At 42.4% G+C, this 12047-nt stretch overlaps 1 protein-coding gene across 2 annotated transcripts in view; it reads right to left on the bottom strand.

Moving 5' to 3' along the window:
• The window catches only part of TRMT6 (tRNA methyltransferase 6 non-catalytic subunit), a 77560-nt gene that overhangs the window by 64921 nt on the left and 592 nt on the right, over positions 1-12047 (bottom strand). The window lies entirely within an intron of this gene.

Here is a 12047-nt window from a genome sequence, read left to right as displayed (position 1 = left end):
TGATAGTGCCTCCCCTATTGGTGGCAGCAGGAGCATCCCACCTCATTGGTGGTAGCAGGAGTGATAGCGCCCCCTCCCCCCCATTGGTGGCAGCGGGAAGGAATAGTACAATAAGGATATTTGCCAGCACACCATGGATCACCAGGTAAGGTCCAAATTAGGCTTGTCCCGATACTGAGCTTTTGCACGAGTACTTGTACTCGCACAAATGCTCCGATGCCTGATCCGTTACCTGGGAGAGAGGATTAAGCAACTCGGTGCAACCGGAAGTCAGTGGGCAGAACAGAAGTGACGCTCCGTGTTGACATCAGTGGTTGGACATCCCGACACCCATCTTGGTACACCCTGCACTAGGCTGCAGTAAGCCAGCAGCAGACATCTTATTACACCCAGCCTATATAGTTCAGGCTGGGTGTAACAAGATGGCCGCTACCGCTTTTAATGCGGCCGAGTGCAAGGAGTACTGAGATGGGCGTCACAGCAGCCTTTCCTCATGGCATGACAGTACCCATAAATGCTACCCATCAGTGCTCAATGCCCATAAGTACTGCCTATCAGTGCCAGCCACCTGTCAGTAACCACCATCAGTACCATCTGTCAGTGACTGCCATCTATCAGTGCCACCTAATTCTATCAGTGTTCATCAGTGCTGCATATCAGCGCCACCTAATCTGTATTGCGCTTTGAAAACTGTCACATAACATAAAAAAAAAAAAAGTATTGGTAATCGGTATCGGCGAGTACTTGGAAAAAAAAAAAAAAAAAGTATCAGTACTTGTACTCGGTCTTAAAAAAAGTGGTATCGGGACAGCTCTAGTCCAAATGGTAGCCCGTTATGTGACACTTACCTGCAAACGAATCCATCGCTGTCCCCTGTGCAGGCTGCGTCCATCTTCATCCCTCTTCGTTCTGGGGGCTGCGGACTCTAGGACTGGCTGGAGTCAAGTGACAACGGCTCCTGTGCACATGCATGGGAGTGACAGTAACGGCACACACTGGGGAAGAAGCGCCACTGAGGTCTGTTTCTTCACAGCGCATGCGCTGATTACATCATTGGCGCAATTCAAGTGAAATATCTCCTAATCGGCGCATGTTTAGGAGATATTATCACTACCTATAGGTAAGCCTTATTCTAGGTTTACCAATAGTTAAAGAGGAAGTAAACCCTGATGGGTTTACTTCCTCTTTTTTTCCCTGCAAAGGTAAAGCATAATGGACTACTATGCATCGCATAGTAGCTCATTATGTGTCACTTACCTGACACAGGAGCCAGCGAAGTCGCCGCTGTCCCCTGTAGTCCGCCGCATCCATCTTGCTGGTGGCGTCTCGCAGCTCCGACGAATCACAGCGGCGAAGCCGCGATGACGTCACTCCCGCGCATGCGCACGGGAGTCGCGTCTCGCAGCTCCGCCGCTGCCATTCGGCGAAGCCGCGATGACGTCACTCCCGCGCATTCGCACGGGAGTCGACAAATTAGGCAAATCCATTCTTGGACTTGCCGCATTTAGTGCGCCTGTGCGCCGCTGTCTACGGCGCATGCGCCGTAGACAGCGGTGCCCATTTTCGGGCAAATATCTCCTAAACCATATAGGTTTAGGAGATATTGCTTGGACCTACAGGTAAGCCTTAATCTAGGCTTACCTGTAGGTCAAAGTGGTTTGAAAGGGTTTACTTCCTCTTTAAAGTGGTTGTAAACGCTCCCTGCTGACTTTTAAGTTCATCTGAATGGTTGAGTGCATCATCCCAGGCTCAGTTCTTCCACTGATGAGGAATATTTACCTTTTTTATGTTTTTTTTTTTAGCCTGGGGTGTGTTGAGATTTTGCACACTCTTAAAAAGGGTAGTACACCTGAAAAATGGTTGGGTAACGTATTCGAAAAATCAAAAATTCTGCAGGTATGCGGCCACTGGCCAGTAAAGTACATACCCATGAAATGGCTGTAGGTGTTTTCTTCATGGTGCCTTTTTATTAGCTACTTTTGAATAGGTGAAATAGTCTGTAGGTAAAGTACTAGCCATATATCCACCTTCCCAGGCAGTGACGTTAAAGCGGACCTTTAGCAATTTTTTTCAACTTTCCATCTATTAAATCTTCTGCTCTTGTTCTCGTTTTAACTTTGGATAGTAAAACATTTTTTTTTTCTGCCAGCTCACTTCCTGTGTCTTGTCATTAGCCTAGGCTTATGGCATCATGCACAGCTCTATCAATCACTCTTGTGAAAGTTTTCCAGGAAGGGGTGAGTCATAAGAGGGCCAATGAGAGCTGCAGAGCTGGAGGTGCACCTCTGTGTGTCTGTGTAAATCCAGGAAGTGAACAGGCAGCAGCTTCAGATGCCCACAGTTAAAATTGATGCCGCCAGACGGGGGGGGGGGGATTTCTGCAGTATATTTGACAAGTACAGAATCACAGTATATATAAAATAATATGCAAAGTGGTTGGAGGGAAGCTTCAAAATGGCAAAGATGTTTTTATTACAAATTATGTGAGCAGACTGCAGTTCCTTTTTAACCTTTTTTCTTTTCTCCAGGACCAATAAGCATCCCAGGAGACAGAGAATGACAACTCCGGATTGTCACAGATGGATTCTGCCATGTTCCAGATCCCCTTTAATAGAACAAGGCTGAAAAATCACAGCCTTTCCTTCAGGCGCTAGAACTGGAACGTGGCACGGATCGGTTTTTATCTTAATAAATGGAGACGTAGGTCGTTATCAAGCAGATGTCACGTGGAGGAGGCTCACAGTAAATGCAGCTCTCGAGGCAGATTCAGCAAAGACATCATCCATTTAAAATAGGTTTTTGCCTTCAGGCGACAGCTCTGCAGAAATAGACTTAGCGAGATGAACATCAGCGCAGTGCCCGGCTTCTCTAGAAGTTTACTCAATTAGCCACTAATATGCCCACCTGGAAACCGACCAGTCTGTGCCAAACATGGAGGAGGAAAAAAAAAAAAAAAAAAGCAAAGTTTTCTAATCATTTATACATCAATAAAGCGGATTCTCTCTCTCTCTCTCGTAAATCAATAGGAAAGTATATTATATATTTTTTAAAAACAGTAAAGTTTAAAAGCAGTAAAAAAAAAAAAAAAAAAAAAAAAAAAGCTTTACAAGGAGCCCTAACTGACCTCTGAAGCTGCAGACGCTGTGGAGCAACTCATCCTCACAGGAGAAATTCTCAGTTTTTCTTCTGCCATTATTTTAGTTTACAACAGGAAAATGGCAGTCTGCTGGCCTTTTAAACATTTAACTATTTTTCAAAAAATTATGCTGATAGAATTAGTAAATAGATAGGAAGGTACACTTCTATTTACTTGCTTTAAAAACTATTTTCTTTACATTTCTTCATTTACTTCCTGGTTTCATTTCTAGGGAAATGATGTCATACATCCAAGGAGTCTTCAGGAGGGGGTCTCTCTCAGCTAAGCTCACCCTCCTACCTGTGTTCTGTCAGATCAGCTAAACGGAAGCGACGTTCCATCAGCCGACTTACCAAAAAATACATATCGTGCATACGGTCTACCCAGGGTGGAGAAAAAAAAAAAAAAAAAAAAAGGAGGATAGATATAGATAGAGAAAAAAAAAAAAAAAAAAGTTATTATATATATATATTTATTTATTTTTTATATGTACGTGTGTGTATATTTTTTTGATAAATCAAAATTCATAAAATGCTTTTGGCGTAAAAAAAAAAAAAAAAAAAAAATCAATCTAAGGATCGTCTTCTATTTAAGATAGATTAATAATTTAGTTTATTCAGCATGAAATGGAGCTCAGTTATGTAGCATGAGGCTGTATATTCTGCAATAATTACATTTTTGGTAAACTCATTCATTGAATCCAAGCTCTGTAAGCTGAGATAACATGCACTGCCATTGATGCATTCACACAGTAACCATGAGATAAACAAAAGTTCAGGAATATTCCTTTATCCCAATTAGTTTTGCAAATCTATGTACACTACAAACTGTATGATTGGATCGGTTCTGATATCGCTGTTTTATTAACCTGACAGCTTATTATTCTAAATGGGAAACCTTTATTTTGTTTGCAAATATTAAAAAGATTCTAACTACCAGCAAGAATAAGTCCTTACACTTGTGTTCTAGTATTTATCACCCATTCATTTATTTTTAGTTTCCATTCACAGCATGCAACGTTTTGTTTTTGTTTTATTTTCATCCATAGCACTTGTTGATTGTGCTAATCAACCCACACGTCACCATGCACCATCACTGTCATGATTTTTATCTCAATATTATTTTACATCCATATGCATTTTTCATTTAAGGACACTATCCTTTAATATTGATCTAATTACTATGCTTATGGGACATATACGATACCGTGCCAAGTTATTACTTAATAACCCCTTTCCCTATCATCAGTCCTTTTATTTATATACTTAGAATTACTTATAATATAATGATACTCTGGTGAAACTGCTATGAGTTTATTTATCTAACTTTACATAATTACTAAATGATTGCTATTGGGTATTGGTTGCAGGCGCAGGTTCCTCCGTCCCTCCAGGGGCGTGAACAGCGTGGCTCCTTGGAAGTCCCTCCGGGTTGGGCTTTCTTCCTTCCTGGGTGGACGGAGGCGAACATCAGAGACCTCTCGGATTCCCTAAGCGGCTTAGAATTTTGGGTGATAGGAATACCCATTCCACTTTTGAGCGGTAAATATACCATCATTGGCTCACCCAATGTTATCTACATTGACATGTTTTTTAACTCTGAATTCATGTAAATTCTTCCAGATCCACCTGTCCCCCTGAAGAGACCATATGCTGGTCGAAACGCGTCTGAGCTCAACTACTATATATTATAACAATGTGTAATTATACATGTTTGTTTTATTGGATTGTGGAATATGTAATATGTATTCTGAACCAGATGATATACTGTACACACTGTATTGAACATTTTTTTTTTTAATAAATCAATTTCTTTATATACAACCATGATAAAGGCATTTGACTTTGCTATTCCACTGCCAAAAAGCCCCATCTGGGAAATCTTTTCTTTTTCTGTACAATTTGTATTCAGGAGTGTGCAGCGTTCTCCACTTTTCCTCTAGGTGTCTTCTCTTTTGTTTTCGGTAAGTCCTTACATTAACCTCCCTGGCGGTATTCCCGAGTCTGGCTCGGGGTAAGATTTAAATACCATAAGCGGTATTCCAGAGCCAGACTTGGGACCGCATCGCTGGATCCATGGAGGGGTTTACTTACCTTGTCCCCTGGATCCAGCGATGTCCCACCCGCTGTGATCTGTGAGCCGTCCTCTGCTCAATCTGTCACAGCGCCGAGCTCCGTTCCCTGCGAGCATTGCGACGCACGGGGACGGAGTTCGCCACCAAATTCAAAAAGTAAAATACACAGTATAGATACAGTATAGTGTAATCTTACAAATTACAGTACTGTATCAAATAATTACACATCCCCTTTGTCCCTAGTGGTTTGTCCAGTGCCCTGCAAACAGTTTTGTATTATAAATACTGTTCTTTATGCCAGGAAACTGGAGATTGTCCATAGCAACCAAAAAATTTGTTGTTTGTGGGGAAATTCGTCATCAAACACTAAAAATATTGACAGCGACAATTCTGCAACTCAGCATATTTCAGTGTTTTTGATTTAATTATTGAATAATTTTTATTATTATTATTATTATTATATTATTTGTTATAATTATTTATTTTATTATACATCTATATACACACACACACACACACACACACATATCTATACATCTCTATAGATATAATTTATGATTTCATATTTCAAATTTTATCATACCCAGGATGTCTATTAGACTCTGATTTGGACAGATTTAAGTGAATTATTTCTAAGAATTACAGGCCTACAATATAAAACGCCAAATTTCCATGCAAAATAATTGTACCACTTTCAGCACCTAAAATCTGAAATAATCATACCGCCAGGGAGGTTAAGGCCTCATGTACACTGCTGCTGGTAAACAGACGTTCAGAGGCAGTTGGGCGCTTTTTTTTTCCAGCTGCCCCTGAACTCCAATGTTATCTTATGTGTTCATATACACAGCTTTGTTTAAAGAGGAAGTAAACCCTGATGAGTTTACTTCCTCTTTCATTCCCTGCAAAGGTAAAGCATAATGGACTACTATGCATCGCATAGTAGTCCATTATGTGTCACTTACCTGACACAGGAGCAAGCGATGTCACCGCTGTCCCCTGTAGTCCGGCGCATCCATCTTCTCGGTGGGTCTCGCTGCTCCGCCGCTGTCATTCGGCGAAGCCGCCACTCCCGCGCATGCGCATGGGAGCCGCCACATGCGGCATATTCGCCGTTGACGTTGCAGCGCTCAGTGCGCCTGCGCGCCGCTGTCTACGGCGCATGCGCCATAGACAGCGGTGCCTGTCTTTTTCGCCAAATATTTCTTGGACCTACAGGTAAGCCTTAATCTAGGCTTACCTGTAGGTCAAAGTGTGTTGTAAGGGTTTACAACCACTTTAATGTCGTTTTTAAGGCAGTTGAGTTTAGAGGCATTTTTTGGAAAGCAAAAAAAACAAGTTCAGATGCTAAGTTTAGAGGTTTTTCAAGTGCCAAACGCTTCTAAATGTGGCTAAACGAAACGCAAGTTACAGGCGTTTTTAGTTTTTTCCCATGTTGGAAAAAAAATAAAAAAATAAAAACAAATAAAAAAAAAGGCTTCTAAATGCAAACATGGCTAAGACGCGGCATGTAAACATGACAAAAAGGACGTTTTAAACGTGGGTTACTATCTGTGAAGTTAAATCGTTCAGGAGGGGTTGTAAAAATGTCCCGTGTACATGAAGTCTTAATGAGCACCTGTCATTTCAGATCCATCATGGCAGCGCCTGTTAGCGGGTATCCACTCACCTGCTGTCGCCACGTCCCTCACCTTGTGTCACTGCCGTATCACCATCCACCCTGGTTCCACCGCTAGCAGGTTTACTAATCTGACAGAACAACTGCAGTCAGAAGGCGGCAGCGGACATCTTGTTACACCCAGCCAAGTCTTGAATATCAGACTCATTAAAGCAATAAAGTGAGCATACAGTGCCTTGAAAAAGTATTCATACCCCCTGAAATTTTCCACTTTTTGGCATGTTACAACCAAAATGTGAAAAATAAAAATTGGGATCTCATGTGATAGACCAAAACAAAGTGGCACATAATTGTGAAGTGGAAGGAAAATGATAAATAGTTTTCAAAATTGTTTACAAATAAATATGTGAAAAATGTGGGGGCATTTGTATTCAGCCCCCTTTACTCCGATACTCCCTAACTAAAATCTAGTGGAACCAATTGCCTTCAGAAGTCACCTAATTAGTAAATAGAGTCCTCCTTTGTGTAGTTTAATCTCAGTATAAATACAGCTGCTCTGTGAAGCCTTGAGGTTTGTTAGAGAACCTTAGTGACCAAAAAGCATCATGAAGGCCAAGGAACACACCAGACAGGTCAGGGATAAAGTTGTGGAGAAGTTTAAAGCAGGGTTAGGTTATAAAAAAAATTAGGGGTGCACCGAATGGGTTTTTTGGTGCCGAAACCGATACTGAAAATGAAAAATACACTAGGCCGAAAACCGATACAGCACTGATACGAAAAATATTTTTATACAGGAGATGGTCAGAGACTGAGGACGTGGTACAGGAGATGGTCAGAGACAGAGGACGTGGTACAGGAGGTGTCCCCCATTGCAGCCAGAGTGCCCCATTGCAGCCAGCCTGTGAAGGGAAGAGAGCCGCCTCTACCGCCTGTTTGATCACAGCGCCGGGAACATCACAGCTTTCATTTCAATAGCTGTGTGTTCCCGGCCACGGCGTCACACACGGCCCCTCCCCCTTGTCCGAGCACTTTGATAGACAGATCATCCGTCCAATCCTGCGGGTGATCTGTCTATCAAAGCGCCCGGACAAGGGGGAGGGGCTGTGTGTGACGGCGCGCAGCCGGGAACACACAGCTTTTGAAATGAAAGCTGTGATGTTCCCTGCGCTGTGATCAAACAGGCGGTGGAGGTGGCTCTCCTGCACTATAGGACACCCCCATGATGGGCGGCACCCACGCCCCATTTTCGGCTCCATTATGAGCCATTTTTCTCTTTCGGCAAATTGCCGAAAAGGGCATTTTCGCCTGATATGTTTCAGCGGCCGAAATTTCGGTGCATCCCTAAAAAAAATATCCCAAGCTTTGAACATCTCACGGAGCTCTGTTCAATCCATCATCTGAAAAGTATGGCACAACTGCAAACCTACCAAGACATGGCCGTCCACCTAAACTGACAGGCCGGGCAAGGAGAGCATTCATCAGAGAAGCAGTCAAGAGGCTCATGGTAACTCTGGAGGAGCTGCAGAGATCCACAGCTCAGGTGGGAGAATCTGTCCACAGGACAACTATCAGTCGTGCTCTCCACAAATCTGCCCTTTATGGAAGAGGAGCATGAAGAAAGCCATTGGTGAAAGAAAGCCAGAAGTAGTCCTGTTTGCAGATTGCGAGAAGCCACCTGGGAGACACACCAAACATGTAGAAGAAGAGGCTCTGGTTGAGACCAAAATTGAACTTTTTGGCCTAAAAGCAAAAACGCGGAAAACTAACACTGCACATCACCCTGAACACACCATTCCCACTGTGAAACATGGTGGTGTCAGCATCATGTTGGAGGATGCTTTTCTTAGACTGGGAAGCTGGTCAGAGTTGATGGGAAGATGGATGGAGCCAAATACAGGGCGATCTTAGAAGAAAACCTGTTATGCTCTGTACACACGACTGGACTTTCCGGGCAGACTAGGTTTGAAGGGATTAGTCCGTCGGACAATTCGATTGTGTGTGGGCTAGTCCGATTGTATTTTATTTATTTTTTTCGAAAAACTATGGACCTAGAAATAGAACATGTTTCAAATATTTCCGACGGACTCAATTCCAGACTAAAATTGGGAAAACCATTCATCTGTGTGCTGGTCCGACGGACCAAATACAACGCAAGGGAAGCTATTTGCTACTGGCTATTGAACTTCCTTGTTTAGTCCTGTTTACGTCATCACATTCAAAATGAACGGACTTAGTCCGGTCATGTGTGGCCAAGTCCGTTGGAACTCTGCCGAAAGTACGTCGGGAAGACCGTCGGACCTAGTCTGCTGGAAAATACGGTTGTGTGTATGCGGCATTAGAGTCTGCAAAAGACTTGAGACTGGGACGGAGGTTCACCTTCCAGCAGGACAACGACCCGAAACATACAGCCAGAGCTACAATGGAATGGTTTACATCAAAGCATATTCATGTGTTAGAATGACCCAGTCACAGTCCAGACCTAAATCTAATTGAAAATCTGTGGCGAGACTTGAAAATTGCTGTTCAGACACTCTCCATCCAATCTGACAGAACTTGAGATATTTTGCAAAGAAGAATGGACAAAAATGTCCCTCTATAGATGTGCAAAGCTGGTATAGACATCTCCAAAAAGACTTGCAGCTGTAATTACAGTGAAAGGCGGTTCTAAAAAGTATTGACTCAGGGGGGCACCATACAAATGCCCCCCACACTTTTCACATATTTGTAAAAAAAATAGAAAACCATTTATCATTTTCCTTCCACTTCACAATTATGTGCCACTTTGTGTTGGTCTATCACATAAAATCCCAATAAAGCACAATTATGTATTTGGTTGCAACATGAGAAAATGTGGAAAATGTCAAGGGGTATGAATACTTTTTCAAGGCACTGCACATGCTTATACGCAGCATTTTGAAACCTGTAAGACCGTTTTGGATGTTTACATTTGAAAGCCTGCAATCAGAAGGTGGTGACGGACATCATGGTACACCCCGCACTGCTTATCGCTAAACTTACAGTCATAAGGCACCAATGTGCTGCAGGCTTTCAAAATTAAACATCAAAACAGTCTCACGGGTTTCAAAATACTGTATATAAGTATATGCACTCACTTTATTGTTATAACGAGTTGGAAAATTCAAGATTTGTGTGGGTGTAACAAGATGTCTGCTGCCGCTTTCTGACTGCAGGTGTTGTCAGATTAGCAAACCTGCTAGAGGTGGAACGCATGAGCAGCATGTATTTTTGGCAAGTCCGTTGACACAGACTGTCACTTCCATGCTGTTAACTGATCTGACAGGTTTGGTAATCTGACAGAATACCTGCATGTCTGAGTTAAGGGCAGATAGATTCCAGAAAGTAAATGCTATATGTATCATCTGCCCTTACCCACTTGCGGACAGCCCAATGCACATATAATGCGGCAGGGCAGTCACTCTGTGCCAGATCACATATGTAGTTGATGATCTGACACTTCTGGGTCTGGCGTGCCGCCGGCAATGACGACCTGCTCCTGCTGTAATCACGCACACAGCGGGAGCCCAGCAGACGGGGGTGGTGGACTTGACCGCCGTGAAACTGCTAATCATTCGTTACACAGGCAGGATGGCAGTCTCTCTAATTAAACAAGGCAGATTACTAGAGCTGCACAATTATGGCCAAAATGAGAATCACAATTTTTTTGCTAAGGAAAAAAAAAAAAAAAAAAAAAAAAAAAAAAAAAAATATTACGATTCTCTCACTATTCTCACAACGTAAAATCTTTCACATTGTACAAAAAAAAAAAAAAAAAGCTAACTTTACTGGTTATTTTTTGTTTTTTATTCATTAAAGTAATTTTTTCCAAAAAGAATTGCATTTGAAAGACCGCTGCGCAAATACAGTGTGACATAAAATATTGCAACCACTATTTTATTCTCTAGGGTGTCTACTAAAAAATATATACATACAATAATACATACACACACATATATATATATATACAGTAATTTTCTAGCAAAAAAAATATTAAAATGATTTTATCTTGAAACCAACAGATGTCAGAAAAAGGTTCAGTGTTTAAGCGGTTAAACATTTTTCACTTACACACAAAGTCTGTTCCATTGACAAACTGTTATAATGTTTATAATTAAAGAGGAGGGCCGGTTTAAAAAAAAAAAAAAATAATTAAGTCAGCAGCTGCAAACACTGTAGCTGCTGACTTAATAAGCACACTTACCTGTCCAGGGCGCCCATGATGTCGGCCGCCCGAGGCCGACCCGTCCCTCGGCGCCGCCATTTTGGCTAAGGGAAACAGGTTTCACTGCCCGTTTCCTACTGCGCATGCGCGAGTCGCGCAGCGCTTTGTGAATGGGGTGCGCTGTGTTCTGGGACACACAGTTCCCAGAACACAGCGCGACCCATTACCCAGAAGACGCCACACGGAGGAGAGAAGAAAGAAGAAGATCTCCGCGGAGGAGGAAGAGGCAGATTAGGATGATGTGCCTAGCAACAGGCATTTCTGGTAAGTAAAAAAAAAAAAATCATTTTTTTTTTCTGATTTTTAATTGTATTTAATGTATTTTTTTTTTCAGGGTGGCCCTCCACTTTAAGTTCAACTGATAAAGAATGTTGTGATTCTTGGCAGACTGCCCAGTTTTTCTCTTCCTTTCTTTTGAGGGCTGTGGCTTCAGAAGAGCAGAGAGAATTCTTTGCATAGAAAGAATTGTGAAACACTTTAGTCAAGATCGCGATAACGATTCTTGACGATTAAAGTTCGCAAAAAGCATTAGTTCCATTTTTGTGTGGAACCCCAGTTTAAGGTAAACCCTTTAAAGTGGGGTGCCCCCTAAAAAAAAAAAAAAATAATAATAATATGTAAAAGTCAGCAGCTACAAACTTAATAATCGGACACATACCTGTCCAGGGAACCAGCGATGCGGGGAACGAAGCCCCCCCTCGTGGCGCCGGCATTCTTACTGTGGGCACCAAGCTGTGGCTTCACAACCGGGCACCCACTGCGCATGCACAAGCGGAGCCGTGATACGCCGCAGTCATCTGGGCCATGTGACAGGTCCCGAGGGGAGGTGATGTCACCAGCCCGGGCATTGAAGAATGCAGACTACGAGGGACCCCCCTAGCAACAGGCATTTAGAGGTGAGTAAAACGTTTTTTTTCCCCAATTTTTTTTTTTTTTTTTATGAATTTTAAGCTATTTTTTTATTTTTGCTGGCAACACCACT

The sequence above is a fragment of the Lithobates pipiens genome, unplaced genomic scaffold, assembly GCF_037356315.1.
Source record: "Lithobates pipiens isolate NorthernLeopardFrog02 unplaced genomic scaffold, aLitPip1_a1.2 Scaffold_18, whole genome shotgun sequence".
Taxonomy (NCBI): Eukaryota; Metazoa; Chordata; class Amphibia; order Anura; family Ranidae; genus Lithobates; species Lithobates pipiens.
The sequence above is the reverse complement of the archived record's forward strand: the minus strand, read 5'-3'. Positions and strand labels throughout refer to the sequence as shown.